The sequence below is a fragment of the Lontra canadensis genome, unplaced genomic scaffold (assembly GCF_010015895.1).
Source record: "Lontra canadensis isolate GAN:19392208 unplaced genomic scaffold, GSC_riverotter_1.0 scaffold17, whole genome shotgun sequence".
NCBI classification, from domain to species: domain Eukaryota; kingdom Metazoa; phylum Chordata; class Mammalia; order Carnivora; family Mustelidae; genus Lontra; species Lontra canadensis.
The window spans coordinates 13,357,037-13,375,271 of record NW_022631011.1 but is presented as its reverse complement, the minus strand read 5'-3'; the positions used below and the strand labels follow the sequence as shown (position 1 = coordinate 13,375,271).

The window sequence follows — 18,235 nt, the reverse complement described above, 5'->3', positions numbered from 1 at the left end:
AAAAAATAATCTTTTGAAGCTTTTTTGAATGGCACATCAGGTCAAGCCAAAGTTTAAAAATGCAACTTTGAGACTTTGATGGACACCATTGCTTCTTTTTTTTTTTCCTCATAAAGCTTACCATTGCTTGGCAATGTGTGCTTTAGAGCATGACAAAACTAAAGAGAATTAACTTAGCCTCAACTGCTGAGGGAGAACAATAACAGGGAAGGGATTTCCAGCAAGAACTCCCTATTAATCTACCTCCCTCTGACTGTGTGACATAGAAACATCTCACTGCACTAAGGTACAGTGGATACAATGTTTAGAGGTGAGACGTTTAATATTGCATCTTCACAGAAAAAGACTTCTCTTATGAGGCATACATTTTGGATATTTATACATACATTTTGGATATTTAATATAAAACCAAACAACAACAAACACGGTAGAAGCTTCACCAAGACAATGAACATGTGTCCCTCAACAGTTAACATAGCCGCACCATCAAGAATTGTTATAATTAGGTTATTTTTGAAGAAATAAACTTCATAAAAATTAATGATAAAAGCCATATTAAAATATAATGTCACTGAAACCTCTTTTTATTGGTAATATGGATAGTTGTTCATGTTGACTTCCTCTTAGTATATTTTCTAGAATGAAAAATAAACACCACAAATTTCATATCGGATGCCTTCACAACAGAATAAAAGTGTTAAAGAAGTATGATTTTTTTATGTTTTATTTATTGCTCTGAGTACTGGTTACATGTAAGGGATCCTATGCAAAACCTCAGCAGACTGTGCATGGATGACTTATGAACTTTTCTCGAAGCATATTTCAATAAAACAGCTTACCTAAAAACAACAGTTTTAAAAATAGTGACCTAGTATTTTATGTGAATTGTTTATAATCATTATTTTGATCCACTGTAATAAGCAACACAGAGGTATTTATGCAAGTCCACAGAATAATGAAACCACTATTCTTGGTTACCTTGTGAAAAAAGAATAACCTTGAACACTATTTGATTTTCAGCTTGCTAATGCTGAAATACATTACCTGGAATTTAAGGACATTTCAGATAATTTAGGCTATTGAATTCATGATTAATTCACTTTTTGAAGAGACAGTCTGTCATTATTAAATGATTTCTGTGATATTTAATAGTTTAAATATAATACTGAAATATAAAATTAAATAAGTAAATATTCAAATATAATATTAAAATAATTTTCCCCCATGACAGCCACTGCAGGAACATATTCTATATCTTAAAAGACTCACTAAGAAGTTAATACACTTTAGTCTATGCATTACACCATTATTATGATATCTACGAATATGACAAGGGCAAATAAGAGGAAGATGAGTTTTAGAATTCCTTAAACTGAAGGTAATTTTTTTATAAGTAGGAGCTCTCAACATGTGAAAGGTTTTACAAGTGGGAGCTCAGTAACCAAAGTGAACTGAGAATTAATGGTATCCATATCCACATCTTACATGAGGAGAAACAGCTGTATACAGTAAATCTATTTTGTTCAGTTTTCTGAATTCTAGCTTGAGGTAGCTACAAAGGTCTTAGATTAGTTCATACACATGTGTTAAGCTACTTAAGCAAAGAAGATCCTTATGTATCAACTAAAAAAGTAGTATCTCAAAAGTGGTTTTTTTTCTAAATTTTTAAATTTATAGCTAATAGGCTCCTGAAAAAAGAACTGGGACAGAAAAAAAATGAAGGAATTCGTAGAGAGAATCAGAATCCAATAAAAGTCACATATATACACATACATATCCACATTAAAGACAATGAGATGATCAATAAAATATATATATGGAAAAATATTTAAGGTGCTAGAATGACAGTTGATTTGAACATGATGACAACTATTTTAAGAAAATGGTTATGATAAAAGCCCAGTTTTAAGATGTTAGTAGAAAGTAATCACTCAATAAATACTGAAATTAACTCAATAAAGTGAACTGGTAAAATTTCAGTGGCAAAGCAAAGAAGCGAGTAAGACATTCAAGAACTTGCAAATTAATGAGAGAAGAGTAAGATAAGCGAAGTGAATGTAAGAGACACAGAAATATGTAAAGGGGAAACTAAAGAGAGAGGATTCAGTTGTGAGTGGAAAGGTCACAGAATTTAGGTTGGAAAGTCAAAGGAACTGGAAAAATTTTTGATATCACCCACTTCAATTAACCTAGTATTTCTGAAATGAAACTCTGCAAGGATTGCATTTTGAAACGTAATAATTTCTTCCTGAATTGATTATATTCCTGCCCTCTCCTTCCAATTTTAAGGAACATAAGGTGAGATGAGGGAGTGGTGTTAGAGAAACAAAAAAGAACAGTAAGGGACACAAACACACTGGATGGGGTTATGCAAAGCCACTGTAAGGACTTGCTGTGTACTTACGAAGTAAGGATGGAATTTAGAGCCGCTGATACAGTAACTGGATTGCTGCTTAGTATCCAGCACATATTACAAGAATTATGGAGGAGAATGGATACAGTCTCATAGAAAACTCAGAAGGAGCATATTGGAACAGGAAAAGAGTCATTCTGAAAAAAAGATCCTCAACTTCAGTGCCCTCAATTTTGTAGGCCCAGCCATAACCAAATTAGCACGGAAATATTATCTTACACCATTCATGTTCTCAGCATTGAAATTAGAACTTTCAAAGCATTCGAACTTTCAAAGCATCAATTTTCAGGTATTTTCTGTGGCTAGGTTGGAGTATACAGTTGTGTGGTTTACATTATGGAAGACACAAAAATAAAGCCTTATTATCCTAGTGTAAAAGAGATAATGGGGACACACTGTGAAGAATGGGGTAATATAGAGTTGAAGTACATTTGTTATTTACTGTTAGAGAAAAACAGTGTTCATAGATGTAATTTTAAAATAGACCGTCAAATTATTGGATAATCCTCCCTTTGAGTGTAGGCAGGTCTTGCTGTCTTGTAAAGAACAGAACAGGGCAGATAGTAGGCACTTACAAACGTGCACACACTCACACACAAACTCCGAGGCTTCTGTCTTGGGTTTTCTCTCTCTCTAATTCTCTCAGATATTTTGATCTGGGAATAGCTAGCTCCCATGTCATGTAAGCAGCTCTGTAAAAGACCCACATGGTGAGGAATTGAAACTTCCTTTTGCCAACGACACCCTGTGAGTGATCTTGAAAGCAGATTCTCCAGTCTCTTCAGATGACTGCCACCCTGACCAACTTGATTGCAACCTTGTAGGAGACCGTGAGCCAAATCACCCATCTATACAGCTCCCGGTTCTTGTCTTTCAGAAACTTTGTGAGAAAATAAATGTTTATTAGCTTAACCTGCTAAATTGGAGACAATTTTTTTGCAGCAATATTTAATGATAGATTTTAAACTCTTTTTCTTTCTTTTCTCTTTGCTTAGCAAGGAAATAATTTACTATCCATATTTTCTGAATGTAAAGCAAAAGTGATCTCCTAATTCACTGTTTGGTTTAAGACTGAAGCTGAAAATGATTTATTAGTAATAAGAGAGTGATTAATAAATACTTATTGATTGATAGAATGTAGTTTGTACCATCTAGGAGCTCATTAATTGAAGACAGCGTAAAGGAACTATAATTTAATAGTTGCAGAAATTTAAAATAGGTTCATTATCAGCAAATATTTTCATGTAATACATCAATATATCAAAGAAAACATAATCATCCCCAAGAGAAGTCGATATGAATAAACACAGAATGAAAACAATCAGCAATGAAAAAATTATCTTAGCAAACTAGGAATAGGAACAGAAGAAAATTTCTTTAACCTGATAAAGGTATAAACCCACAACTTTGAACAAATATTTTAGTAAATAGAGATACTTGAGAAACATTCCCATAAATGTTAGGAAAAATGCCTAAAGGCTATCAGGAATCAGTACCTCTTTTCCAAATTTTACTGCAGATACTGCCAAACAATAAGAAAATGAAAGAAAATAGATATAAGAGGAAGAATGTCTACACAAAAAATTAAAGAGATTCTACAAATCAACAATAGGAGGTAATGATAGAGTTTAGGAACTTTTTTTACCTACAACATCAGCACTGAAAAAGAATTAAAAAATTAATTATAACTAATTTTGAATCATGATTTTAAAATACCATTCATAATCACAATACAAAATGTAAGATATCTAGGTTTCAATCCAGTAAAGAATATGTAGGGAAATATACAGAGAAAGTTAAAAAATTTTTAAAAATATAAAGTACTAACTAAATAAATGGAGAGGTATAACCTGTCCACATATGTAAAAAGAATGTTATGGGCAGGTCAATTTTTCACAAAGTAGTCTACAATCCCATCAGGTTTCATAGAACTTGATCTAAAACTCATACGGAAGAATAAGGGACTGAGAATAGCTAAGACAATTGTGAAATAGAAGAACAAGCTAAAAAAACCCCGACATACAATATATACAGATGTAGGAACTAACAGTAATGTCAAATTGGAATGGATAAGCATTTGGTCAGAAAAGACAGATGAACAAAACATTCATATAAAATATTTAAGTCTGAAATATGACACAGCACTTAAATTAGTGGAGAAAGGATGGCATAACTGTTTTTCTCTCTATAAGTGTCTAAAATAAAGTTAGATCCTTAACTTAGAATATACACTAACATAAAAGCTAGGTAAACTAAATTGAGAAAAGCTGTATTTAAAACTAAGCTTTAGAAGGGGAAGCCATTTTAAATAAAATACTAAAATAATAAATTCTAAGGGAAAGAACTGGTAAATGTAATTATGCTGAATTTTTTATAATTTAAATTTAAGCAGAGTAACAAAATTAACCAGAGGTTTAAAGAAGATACTAACACACAGCCAGCAAGAATTAATTTCCTTAACATAGAAAGAACCCCTATAAATCAATAAGGAAAAATACAAACAATATACCAGAAAAATGGGCAAATAATACACATAGACAATTCACAGAAAAAGAAATCTATTTTATTTATAAACATTTGAAAAGATGTGGTTCATATATACAATGGAATATTACTCAGCCATCAGAAAGGATGAATACCTACCATTTGCATCCACATGAATGCAACTGGAGAAGATTATGCTAAGTGAAATAAAGTCAAGCAGAGAAAGACAACTATCATATGGTTTCACTCATATGTGGAATATAAGGAATAGCACAGAGGACCATAGGGGAATGGAGGGAAAACTGAAAGGGAAGAAATCAGAGAGGGAGACAAACCATGAGGGACTCTGGATTCCGGGAACAAACAGGGTTACAGAAGGGAGGGAGGTGGGGAGATGGGGTAGCCAGTGATGGGTATTAAGGAGGGTATGTGTTGTGATGAGCACTGGGTGTTATACACAACTGAGTTGTTGAACATTTAAAAAAGAAAAAGAAAAAGAAAACATTTTTAACCTTAATAGTAGAGCACAAATAAATATGATTTACACTCATCCCATTGGCAATTATTACAAAAACCTGTCCATACCACTTCTTGGTAAGCTGTGGAAAAAACTGAACTCCCATACATTGTTTGAATTTGCGTATAATTTGACACGAAGACTCTGGGGAGCAATCAGACATTATGTATTAAATTTGGAGATGTAGCTCCCCTTTGATCTAGCAATTATACTTAAACCTACATATTCTAGACCAGCAGTCCTCCAGATCAGTAGGATCACTGTCACAACGGAACTTGTTAGAAATAGAGTTATTCTGATCTACTGAAACAGAAACTCTGGAGCCCCAAAATTGGTGTCTTAATGAGATTTCCAGGTATCTAATGCATTTTGAAGTCAGAGATAGTGCTCTTGAATAACAATTTTAGTACGTTCCTAAGGAAACATAAAATAATGTTCACTTACAGCATTGCTTGCAATGGTGAAAATGTGGGAACAATCTGTTTACACTTGAGTAATAAAAAAAATACATTGTAGTATGTTCATATCCTAAAGCCTAGAGTTTAAAATAAATCCACTAATATTGCATGTGATACATACAGTACATTTATATATAATATGAAAATTAAGTTTACATTTAAAATTAATACAATTAATTAATAATTGATAAAATTACAATTAGTAAAAATTTGGACAGAATTGATAAATACCTAGTGGCTAACTCAGAAAAGAGGAGGGAAATAAGATTGGGAATAGGCAGACAGAGTCTTTTGAGTGTATTCATATTGGTCTAATCATACAAAGCAAATATGCCAATGTTGATATTTACAAAGCTGATAAAGGTACACAGAAATTTATCATAAAAGTTACATGTACCTTATATATAACTCTGTAACTTACTCTATGTTTAGTTGTTTCATTAAAAAAGACAATTCTGCAAGCTTAACCTAGCTTTGTCAAAGCACCCTCCATATTTTGTGGTCAAGGATTATTTACTATTAGAGAATTTACTATAATCTAGCTTTAAAAAATCTACTATATTTGACCATCTGCTAAAACATAAGGCTTCTGTGTACAAGACTTTTTTTTTCTAAAGATTTTATTTATTTATTTGATAGAGAGAGATATCAAAAGTAAGCAGAGCAGCAGGCAGAGAGGGCGGGGCGAAGCAGGCTCCCCGCTGAGCAGAGACCGGATGCAGAGCTCCATCCCATGACCTGGAGATCACGACCTGAGCTGAAGGCAGAGGCTTAACCCACTGAGCCACCCAGGAGCCCCAAGACTTTTGTTATGTATCCACTAAGCATGATCTTACCTATAATAAAAGAGCTATCCAAAATATTAAAGGAGTTTAAATCAAGAAATTAATTACTACTTTTTGCTTCTTAAATTGCCTACATTTTTTGGTATTTCCCCTCATCCTGCTCACATAATAAAAGCAGTTGTTGGTTAGTAACTTTATAACTTATTTCATACTAAATTGAAGATAGATCTATGTAGCCTACTTACACGAGAATTTGAATTTGCTAGAATTAGGTGAGAATTGATGGCACATCCATTTGAAAAAGCATAAAAATATGTAAAATGATTAATAGAGCTTCGGAGAAAGTTGTTTATTAGCCTTTAAATTAGTCCTTACACTAAAGTTAGTCCTTTTTTGTAGTTTAACTTTTCTAACATTCTCAATTCATAAGATCATGTCCCTAATAAGAATAATGGCAGTATGGGGCACCTGGGTGGCTCAGTGGGTTAAAGCCTCTGCCTTCGGCTCAGGTCATGATCCCAGGGTCCTGGGATCAAGCCCCGCGTCGGGCTCTCTGCTTGGTGGGGAGCCTGGTTCCTCCTCTCTCTCTGCCTGCCTCTCTGCCTACTTGTGACCCCCCCCCCCCCCGTCAAATAAATTAAAAAAAATATATCTTTAAAAAAGAATAATGGCAGTAACATTTTTGTGTTAGTCAAGTTGATCTCGTAAAGACACTTTGTTAAGTCAAAGTGTTAAAAGGCAACAACAGAGCTCAGATATTAAAAATACATTAATCAAAATAAATAGACATTTTTGCAACCTCAGACATGTTACTGTGTTGAACAATAGTAGACTAGACTTTTTTCTTTTTAAAAAATTCCTCATATTGTCTCTGTGTATTACAGAATATAAATATCATTACAAACATGCTTTAGATAAAATTAAATCATTTTTAGAGACATATGGTGCCAAAAATTAACTCCCCAAAGCACATAATTTAAGGGGCTTTGCAATTTAAGAGCCCTGGAAAAAAAAGGAAGGGAACATTTCGAGGAAATGAAAAGTGTCCTTATAATGAATTTCTGCTTATAAGAATCAGACATAACAACAGTCTTTTTAATTAAAATACAAATACCATATGTATAGTTATCTGAGAATGAACTATAAATTGTTTTGCCAGAAAACAGAGGCCAGTTAATACTGAAAACGCAAAAGTCCCTTAAAACACAAAGGTAATACTGGCAGGACTGACAGCTCATGGACAAAGCTCTTCGTTCATGAATAATGATTTTCCCATCACTGGAACACGAAAACAACTGCTGAGGGTTTGAATGTATGAGACAGATTATGAAACAGTACTTTATTTGTACTTTTTTGAGGAAAAACATCTCTCTAAAAAACTGGATAACAGTTCAAAAGAACACAGAATTGTCCTGCATACATGAAAAATCCACTGGCTATAACATTCAAACAGGAAATTCATGGGATCACAGCAATAAACAACTCTCATCAAAGTAATATGTAGGACATGCATGTGCTATGGTGAGTGCTATGAAGTATGTAAACCTGGCCATTCACACACCTGTACCCCCGGGGCTAATAATACATTCTATGTTAATAAAATTTTTAAAAAAAAATTAAAAAAAGTAATATGTAGGACAAACACCAAGGATGGGGAGCATTCCAAATTCTTGAAGTCCAGATCACTCCCCAGTACCCTGGAGTGAAAACTGAAGTGGGCATATAGTGATGACAATGTATGACAACTGTCAGAGGTTACAGAATTTGTGAAGGAAGTACCTGTGTATTTAACTTATCACAGACATCTGAAAGTTTGAAAGTTCATCTGATGTGACCACTGGTGAGCTTGGGAATTTCATAGGTGAGCCTAAGAATAGAAATATTATGAAGAACTTCTACCATGGGAGAAAATGAAAGCATTTCACACAATCAACTTGTATTTTCTATCTAGAAAGATTGCCGAGCAAATAGTAAGACTGTGGAAGCATCTCTAAGGAAAAATTATACATATTTGACAAAGGAGAGAAAAAACATGCTATATTCTGCAGATCTGCACTTGTACCTTGGGTAATCCAATTAAAATGATAAGCTTTGACAAAATATGAAAAAGGGCATTTGGAAAAAGTAACCGTATTTTCCTACAGGAATATCTTTTAAATGATAGATAACAAATATACATACAGTCATTCATTTGCACTAGAATATTAGAATAATGATTATAATTTCTGACCTGCTTGTTATAAGGTTTTATATGGTGGAAACATGCTTTCTTTCTCTCTTCCTGACAGATAAATAAAACTGATAAGCAAAGATATGTGCACACAATTTTAATTCAACAGAGTGATGTGAAATGAATGCAGCTCACAAGGCAAATAGCATAAGCCTTATCAGCTCTGTTTATCGTAATAACCCAAACAATGGCAATTACAAACTACTCCACAGATTTTTGGCATGGCAGAAATGACAGATATACAAAATCCAGTTAATTCTGATCTTTTTATAGAACTCAGTTACCAAGCTACACATGTACAATATACCAATCTCAAAAGTAATGAGATATTTATTATCAAATCTGTTCCACAGCCTGGTGTTAAAGATCACATAGCTCATTTCTGGAAATATCTTTTGTCAACTGCTTAGGTATATTAAAAAAAAATAAGACTCACATGCATTCCCAAAACTAGAGCTGGCCTTTAAAAATTAATAAAGAACTACTCTAAGAACTATTCTAATGATATAAAGAATAATACATTTCAAGATTCTGCATTTGGATCTCAGCTAAAATATAAAAATGCCAACGGCATGAAAGAAAGCAAATTGAACTATAATGAATACTACTAAGTCTTGTAGTTAATAGTTAATAGTTAAAGATCACATCTATCCCTTTATATGAATATGCACATGTATTTCTTTCATGTATGTTATAATTATAACCCCATACTATGACATAGCACCTAACAACTAATCTAATTTTTATGTATTTAATAGTAATATGGTGCAAAACTCACAGACTTCTTAATTTCACAGATATCTGGTGAAATATCCTATCGAATTTTTGATTTAAAAATCATAAAGACAATTTAATTTTTTTATTTAAATGACTAAATTTTACAGACAAATCCTATGAAGAGCTCAAAACTATTCTTTTTTTTAAAAAGATTTTTATTTATTTATTTGACAGACAGAGATCACAAGAAGGCAGAGAAGCAGGCAGAGAGAGGGGGAAGCAGGTTCCCTGCTGAGCAGAAAGCCCGATGCGGGGGCTCAATTCCAGGACCCTGAGACCATGACCTGAGCCGAAGGCAGAGGCTTAACCCACTGAGACACCCAGGCATCTTCAAAACTATTCTTAATTATAAAATTATTGTTCTCCGTGGTTTAAAAAAGATGTTAAATCAAGAATAAAATGATTTTCAAAATTCTGTAGTAGAAATTATTTTCATAAGAAAAAACTAACATTGCTAAAAGGAAAAATTAGCTGTTTTTAAAAAGTTGCAAATGGAATTACATAAAGACTAAAAACAAAGGTTATGCTGTCACTGTGCTTTAGAGATGAACATATTCTTTAGGTACCCACTTCCTTGTCTGCTGTCATTTTTCCAACAGTAGTGAAATCCCTTGACTTTAAAATGTGGTCAAATGAATGCTATAAACTGGTTTTCGAGTGGTGGTTGAACAATTTTCTTTGATGAGTATCCACAATATTATCATTATAATCTTGTGCAACCCACCCATTCTGATGCAAATGAATTAAAGTAATACTCTAAAAATCACATTTACCTGAAACTAATTCACAATAAAAACATTTTATCAAAAATGATTAATTATAGAGCTCCCTGGTTTATTTAGAATTCACAGGAAGAAATATAGTATTTTTCTACTTTAAAGACATCAGGTCCATTATAAATACCCCCAGTATCTTTACTTCTATTACACACAATGTTTCTGAAATTATTTGTCTTAAACTACTTGCAAAAATTCAACTGAAAGTGTAAAGAAAATATGAAACACAATCATGCAATGAGGCAGAGCCTGGGAGCAGAAAGAAACTAGAGTATAGCTGTAAGAAATCAGGGATCGGGTAAATATGAACTTCTTTATGATCTACATCTAAAATGCTAAAGTCTTATGACCTCATTCTTGTGTTAGCTTCTTGTTACTCCTCTAGTATTATTTAGGGCGCTAGAAGGATTTCAACAATAAGAAAAAAATCTGCAAAATAGTGGAATTTGTCATAGATGCTAGTCCACTTGTTGGCTTGAATAAGAATATCTAACTGAACACAGGTTACAACAAGTATGATCAAAAACATAATAAAGCAGTGCCTTTTAAGAGTAAGTTACTAACCTCATTTTTTTAAACACTATGAACTAAATTCCAAGATACCCAAAGATATGAAAAGAATGGTGACAATAACTAATATAAATTAATCACAGTAAGAAAATTACTGATGTTCTGCTGAATTGTGGAAATTTTGGATGATAAGTAGTGGATGAACCATGGATATGTGAAAACACAAGCAGATGCAGGTACTAGTATGCTATGTGATTATGGTTAATAGTGTCATTTGAACCTTAATCAACTCATTGAAGGAAGAAGTATAATATTAAATGGATTGTCAGTAAAATTTGTAGCCACTTGGCATTTCTGGTTCTCCAGAAGATTTTGGAAGGCTCTTGTCTCCTTTCGTCTTTCCATTTCTTCAGCTCCTTCACGCTTCCGAGCTCTCCTACCACTTCACTGAAATGGCTCTAGCGAAGATCACCTGCAGTATCTGATATGGCTGAAACTAACAACTTAAAAAAACTTTTTTTTTTTTTTTTAGTATAGATGACACACAATGTTACATTAGTTTCAGGTGCACAGCATTGTGTTTTACCATCTCTATATGTTATGCTGTGCTCACCACAAGTGCAGCTACCATCTGTCTCCATACAATGCTATTACAATATTGACCTAATTCCCTCTGCTGTACCTTTTATTCCTATCACTTACTCATTCCATAATTGGAAGCTTGTATCTCCCAGTTCCCTTCATCCGTTCTGCTTGTCCCCTACCATCCTTCCCTCTGGCAAACTATCAGTTTGTTCTCTGTATTTATAGGTCTGATTCTGCTTTTTGTTTTGTTTATTCATTTCTTTTACATTTTAGATTCCACATAAGTGAAATCATATAGTATTTCTCTGTGTTTTTCTCTGACTGGTTTATTTCACTTAGCATAATACCCTTTAGGTCTATCCATGCTGTCACAAATGGCAAGGTCACATCCCTTTTTTACAGCTGCACATGTGCTCGCTTCCGCATCACATATACTAAAATTGGTACAGCTGCACAATACTCCATTGTGTATATATCTTCTTTATCCATTTGTCTACCAATGGACAGTTAGGTTGCCTCCATATTTTGGCTATTACAAATAATGCCGCAGTAAATATAGGGGTGGATAAGTCTTCTCAAATTAGTGTTTTCATTTTCTTTCAGTAAATACTCAGTAATGGAATTATTAGATCATATGGTATTTCTAATTTTAAATTTTTGAAGAACCTCCATACTTTTTTCTGCAGTGTCTGTACCAATTTACAATCCCACCAATAAGTAGTGCCCAAGAGTTTCTTTTTCTCCACATCTTTGGCAACACTTATTTCTCATCTTTTTTATTTTAGCCATTCTGACAGGTGTTGGGTGATAATCTCATTGTAGTTTTGATTTGCACTTCCCTGGTGATTAGTAATATTGAATATCTTTTCAAGTATCTGTTGGTCATCTGTACATCATCTGTGAAAAAAATGCCTATTCAGGTCCTCTGTTCATTTTTTTAATTGGATTGTTTTTGGTGCTGAGTTGTACAAGTTCTTTATATATTTTGGATATAACCTCTTATCGGATATATTATTTACAAATACCTTCTCCCATTCAGTAGGCTGCCTTTTTGTTTTGTTGATGGTTTCCTTTCTTGTGCAAAACCTTTTTATTTTTGTGTAGTATCATTAGTTTATTTTTGCTTTTATTTCCCTTGCCTTGGGAAACATATCTATAAAAATATTGCTACAGTTGATGTCAAAGAAATTATGGCTTATGTTCTCTTCTAGGGTATTTATGATTTTAGGTCTCACATTAATGGTTTTAATCTATTTTGAGTTTATTTTTGTGTGTAGTATTAGAAAGTAGTACAGTGTCATTCTTTTGCAAGAAGCTGTCCAGGTTTCCCAACATCATTTCTTAAAGAGACTTTCTTTTCCACATTGTATATTCTTACCTCCTTTGTCATAGATTAATTTACTATACAAGTGTGGGTTTATTTCTGGCTATCTCATTTTGTTGACCTATGTGTCTATTTTTATGCCAGTGCCATACTATTTTGATCATTACAACTCTGTAATGTATCTTAAAATCTAGAATTGTGATAACTTCATCTTTGTTTTTCTTTCTTAAGATTGCTTTGGTTATTAGGGTGTTTTGGGGTTCCACATATATTTTAGTAATATTTGTCCTAGTTCTGTGAAAAATGCTATTGGGTTTTGAAATGAGTTGTACTGAATCAACAGACTGCTTTTGGTAATATGGATATTTTAACAATATTAATTATTCCAATCAATGAGCTCAGAATATCTTTTCATCTTTTTGTGTCATCTTAAATTTCTTTCATTATTGTTTTATAGTTTTCACAGGACAGGTCTTTCACCTTCTTGATTAAGTTTACTCCTAAGTATTTTATTCTTTTTGGTGCAAGAGTAAATGTAAATTTATTCCTTCTGCAATTTTGTTACTAGTATATAGAAATGCTAATAAATTCTGAGTATTAATTTTGTATCCTGAAACTTTACTGAATTCACATCTTATTTCTAGTAGTTTTTGCTGCAGTCTTTAGGATTTTCTATATATGGTATCATGCCCCTACAAGTAGTGACAGTTTAACTTCTTCCTTACCAATATGGATATATTTTATTTCTTTTTCTTATCTATGAGTAGGATTTCCAGTACTATGTTGAATAAAAGTGGCAAGAGTGGACATTATTTGTTCCTGATCATAGAGGAAAAAACTCTATTTTCCCCACTGGGTATGATGTTAGCCATGGGTTTTTCCTATGGCCTTTATTATTTTGAGGTAATTTCCTTCTAAACCCACTTCATTGAGAGTTTTAAAATGAATGGAGTTGAATTTTGTCAACTGCTTTTTCTGCATCTACTGAGATCATCATATGATTTTTATTCTTTATTTTGCTGATGTGGTATGTCACATTGATTGATTTGCAAATACTAAAACATTTTTGCATCTCTGGAATAAATACCACTTCATCATAGTGAAAGATCTTTTTAATGTACTATTGAACGTGGTTTGCTAATTTTGTTGGGGATTTTTGTATCTATGTTCAGTAGGAATACTGGCCCATAGTAGTTTGTGTGCGTGTGTGTGTGTGTGTGTGTGTGTGTCTATGTGTGGTGTCTTTAGCTTTAGTATCAATATCTTATTACTTCTTGGACATCTTTCCTTCTCTGATTTTATTCTTGGTTTGCTTCTATTTCCAAACTTTATTTTCAGTCTTATTTGCTCCTTTTCAACCACTAAACATCATCATTTCCTAAGGTCTGCCCTTAGTTACCTCTTATATAGTCTGAGTGAACTCATGTACACCCATAATTTAAACTATAGCCCAAACAATAATGTTTCTTAAGTTTTATCTGCAAAACAGACATCCCTAAGCCTGACTGGTTTTTATCATTAACTTCTGGACATTTTCCCTTATCTACCCAATGACATCTCAAGATCAAATTCCAAAGATGATGAAACCACTGGATCTGGAAACTTCTCATCTTACCTGCTTTCCCTTCCTATTGTCCTATGATTTAGAATGAGATGCCACTCTCCATTATGCCATAAAAAACAAAAGCCTTAGAGCTATGTGCACTTCCCTCACTCACATTTCATCATAACCTAGTTAAGGTTCTATTAATTCTAACTTTTAAGTATTTTTCAGTTGGATCCTTTGTTTCCTCCTCACCATAGACTCTCTACCTCTATTATCAAAGTTGTCATTTTGGCTTTAAAGGATAAAATTAATAAATAATTAAGTCAGAATATGCTAAATTGTCTAATAGTGGGAGTTATAAAATATTTCAAGATACTGGATCATGACCTAATCCAAAGGCAGATGCATAGCGGACAGCATACCCAGGCGCCCCTAAACATTGCTTTTAAATGGAGGCCCTGACAAATGCAGAATAATGAAGAGGCGAGGAAATCAGTGACTAGCAAAGAGGTATACTTACAAAAACTGAGACTTCATAGTCTAAAGAGTAGTTTGCTCTAAAAAGTAGTTTAATGTATCTCTATGAAGTTTATTTTATTTTCTTCAACATTTTGTCATAGTGTGTACAGATACAGCTTTCTAGTCTGTATTTATTATAAATTTCAAATTAATGTTATTTTTGTGAATTAATTCCTATTATATTTAGACACAGATATATATTTACATTCAGGTATGTGTTCTCAACTGATAATCATGTCCTACATGTTTATAGTACTTTACAACACAGAAATACTATATTATTCCCATTTAGACTGACAACATTTTTGGGCGTAAGTCAGTGTAGCTACTACTATTCATAAAGCAAACTTTCATTGAAAAACCAAAATTTTGGGTCCCGGGGTGGCTCAGTCTTTAAGCGTCTGCCTTCGGCTTAGGTCATGATCCCAGGGTCCTGGGGTTGAGTCCTGCATTAGGCTCCCTACTCAGCAGGAAACCTGCTTCTCTCTCTCCGACTCACCCTGCTTATGTTCCCTCTCTTGTTGTCTTTCTCTCTGTCAAATAAGCAGATAAATAAAATCTTTAAAGAAAACAAAACCAAAAATTTTGTGTCAGAGCCTGTATTTTGCATCCAGGATCCAGTGGGTTAGTTACTTCCTATCTTCAATGTGGCTCAGAGGCACATAGGATCTAAATATATCCTTTATGTAAATAGACAAAAGTAGGAGATGACTGTGAAACAGTGGACTATAGAATCTCAGAGAAGGAATGCCTGAAAACTTCTGGATAAGCTGGAAGATTCCTGATAGAAGTGATACGATAGCCAAGTTCAACAGGAGTTCATTTGGTTAAATGAAGCAAGTGTCAGGCAGGACAACTGCCCAAGTCTCTCCAACTAGTATAAGAAGGAGTTAAAACTTAATCTTAAAGTCTCTCCCTACTTTCTTCCTGTTAAATGAATCTTATATTTATAGCTGAAAATCTCAATTTTATGGAGTTCATTATTTTATAACAAAGGGCCATTCACAAGCAGTTTGTAAAAAAAAGTTCGGAAGGGTTTTTACTAGCAAAGACTTCACATTATTCTCACTTATGTCAAGCAGAATAAACAAAACACAGTTGTACACATTTACTTGAAAAAAGAAAGATTTGAAAAAACTTAATCTGGTGACTTTGAAAGGCAAACTGACCCAGTTTGTTGCTGGGTAGGTATTTAATTAACTTAATTAATTACACCCCCCATGGAGTTTCTCCTAATACTGCCTTATTTAAAAATTTAGTGCCACATTTTGGGTAAGACATTATCAAATAAATAGTTGAGTCAGAAAGAAGTCATTAATATCAATAAGCTAAACTGAATTCACACATTTTGCAAGGTAACAGCATCTCAGTAGAGATGGCCTCCTCAGAGGAAATGGTTTGACAATAAAGCTGAAACAGGAAATGACTGAGGGAGAAAAATCCAAATCACAAAATTAGGACATGTAAAGAATTTGAGATGTCCCAGAAGGTGATCAGGATGCAAAGAAATAGCATGAGGTAATGGGCAGTGAAAGTGAAGTGAACATTGCAAAACAGATGGAAGATAGGAATAAGTGCATAATGCATAAGTCCACTAAACTTTAAGGTAATAAGAGTGTTTGTTCTGGAAGAACTGCCCTACTGTCAACTTATGCTTATCCTAGTGTCTATAAAATGACAGCTTATAGCAAACGAGAACCATTAAAACTTAAACCTGAACTTCTAACCAGAAGGGATGAACAGCATAGAAAATGTTCATAATGCTAATTAACTAAACATTCTCTCAATTTGTGAACCCCAGAAAAAGGTTCTACAATGTGGTTATGCAAATTTGTTTTGTTTCTAAGAAAGATATAAAAGTAATACAGGCATGCTTCATTTTATTGCATTTCGCTTTATTGCACTTTGCAGATTCTGTGTTTTTTTTTTTTTTTTTTTTTTTTTTTTGCAAATTGAAGGTTGGTGGCAACACTGTAATGAGCAAGTCCATCAGTGCCATTTTTCCAACAGCATGTTCTCACTTCATGTTCAGTGTCACATTTTGGTAATTCTCATAATATTCCAAACTTTTTCTTTATTATTATACTTGTTATGATGATCTGTGGTCAATGATCTTTGATGTTACTTTGTAATTGTTTTGGGGAACCACAAACCATTCCCCAAGAAGACAGAACATTTAATCAATAAATAATCCATGTGTTCTGACTGTTCCACTGACCAGCCATTATCCCACTCTCTCCTTCTCCTCAGGCCACCCTATTTCCTGAGACATAAGAATATTCACATTGGGCCATTTAATAACCCTACAATGGATTCTAAATGTTCAATTAAAAAAAGAACTGCAGGTCTCTCATTTTAAAGCAAAAGCTAGAAATGATTAAGCTCAGTGAGGAAAGCATGTCAAAACCCAACACAGGCCAAAAACTAAGCCTCTTGCACCAAACAGCCAAGTTGTGAATACAAAGGAAAAGTTCTTGAAGGAAATTTAAAATGCTACTCCAGTGAATAAACAAATGATAAGAAAGCAAGAAGAGCTATACTGCTGACCTGGAGAAAGTTTTAGGATTATGTCAAACTAGCCACAACACTCCTGAAGCCAAAGCCTAATCCAGAGCAGTGCCCTAAGTCTATTCAAGGCTGAGGAGGGTGAGGAAGCTGCAGAAAAAAAGGTTTAAAGCTAGCAGAGGTTGGATCATAAAGTTTACAGGAAGAAGCTATCTCCATAACATCAAAGTGAAAGGTGAAGCAGCAACTGCTGAGGTAGAACCTGCAGCAAGTTATCCAGAAAATCTAGCTAAGATCATTTATGAAGATGGCCAGAGTAAACAAATGATTTTTAATGTAGATAAAACAGCCTTCTGTTGGAAGAAGATGCCATCCAGGACTTGCATAGTTAAAGAGGAAAAGTCAATGACTGGCTTCAAATTTTAAAGGACAGGCTAACTTTCTATCTGTGTTCTAGAAATGGAGCAACAAAGCCTGGATGACAGCACATCTGTTTACAACATGGCTTACTGAATATTTTCAGTAAATATTCTACTGTTGAGGTGTATGGCTCAAAAAAAAAAAAAAAGATTCCTCTCAAAATGTCTGATAGACATGTACAACAAGATGAATATTGTTTTCATGCCTGCTAACACAACATCCATTCTGCAGTCCATGGATCAAGGAGTACTTTCAGCTTTCAAGTCTTATTATTTAGGGAATACATTTCATAAGGCTATAGCTGTCATCGACAGTGATTCTTCTATGGATCTAGGCAAAGTAAATTGAAAACCTTCTAGAAAGGATTCACCAGTGTAGATGTCATT

General features: G+C 33.6%; 1 protein-coding gene across 4 annotated transcripts in view; it reads right to left on the bottom strand.

Annotated features, from left to right (window-relative positions):
- Nucleotides 1-18,235, bottom strand: part of CCDC178 (coiled-coil domain containing 178) — a 427,466-nt gene that overhangs the window by 43,737 nt on the left and 365,494 nt on the right. The window lies entirely within an intron of this gene.